Here is a 1,095-nt window from a genome sequence, read left to right as displayed (position 1 = left end):
CTCGCTGGCAGCCCGGTTCTGCCCCCACACCTCACTATTGCGCTTCCCCCCTTTGGTCTTCCTCCTTTTCGTTGACGTAATTTCTCCTCTGGTTTCTTTCTAGCGCTTTCGTTGTCATCCCATCCATCCCTCCACTTCTCACCCAGGTTTGCGCTTCCTACCTCCTCCTATTTCTCTCCATCGAAAGGATTCTGTCCTGAGACATGCCCCTCTCCTTGCCGCTCCCTTCCATCCTGCGAGGCTGCCAACTGCCCCAAATGCCCCTTTACCCTGCCCAGAAGGCCCAGTCGGGTGGCCTCACCACACAGGGCAACGCTGGGTGCGTCGGCCCAGGGGCCCCCAACTTGAGTGGGGAATGAAAGCTACCATCGATCCCGGCCCAGATACAAACTTAATTAAACTCATTTTGTGTAATGTACAAACTAGTTAACGGCCATTTAATTTATTTCGGCGTATATTACCCTCCAATTACAGCAGGGGCTGCAGTCAGCCAATTACCGCGCATTTAAGAGCCGGTAGTGACCAGAGGCTTAGGCTGGGGGACTGGCCACCAATGATGCAAGGGGCTTCTGTGCGCCAAGATTGCCCCCCCTGGCTCCTTGTCCCCGAGTTAGGCCTTGGGGCCCTGGAGCTTGACTGCTATGGGCAACCCAGGCTCGCAAGGCAGGCTGTACCTCCGGGAGCACTGGGTGGCTCCCAGCACCAGTCCGACTGCGCCCCAGCAGGTGGGGAGGTGAGTGGTATGAGGAGATGGGAGCTCCCCACCCAATCCCCCTGGAGGCTGAGTCGGGAAGCCCTTGGGCCCTTCCCACCATACTCCCAAGTCACTGGAAGAGTGAGTGTCCCTGCTGGCAGGACTGGGAGGGGGGGAGGGTGAGGCCCTCACAGGTGGTTCTCAGAGCTAGAGCAGCAGGGGCAGGAAGGTCGCCAAGTCCAGCCTCTGAGACTCTCGGGACTAGCTGACACTATGAAGGGGGTTGGAGATCAATGCAAAGTCCATCCTCCCCCAGCAGGGTGCAGGGAGGCAGGGCAGGGGTTCTGCAGGACCCTCTAGCCTGGACAGGGGCTGCCCCAGGCGTGGGAGTGCAGGGCACC

General features: G+C 59.4%; 1 protein-coding gene across 1 annotated transcript in view; it reads right to left on the bottom strand.

Annotated features, from left to right (window-relative positions):
- The window catches only part of NKX1-1 (NK1 homeobox 1), a 31,511-nt gene that overhangs the window by 592 nt on the left and 29,824 nt on the right, over positions 1–1,095 (bottom strand). The gene's annotated exons all lie outside the window — the stretch shown is intronic.

The sequence above is a fragment of the Echinops telfairi genome, unplaced genomic scaffold (genome assembly GCF_000313985.2).
Source record: "Echinops telfairi isolate 266 unplaced genomic scaffold, ASM31398v2 ScPeMD7_28;HRSCAF=97, whole genome shotgun sequence".
Taxonomy (NCBI): domain Eukaryota; kingdom Metazoa; phylum Chordata; class Mammalia; order Afrosoricida; family Tenrecidae; genus Echinops; species Echinops telfairi.
This window is presented reverse-complemented; position numbering and strand designations above follow the sequence as displayed.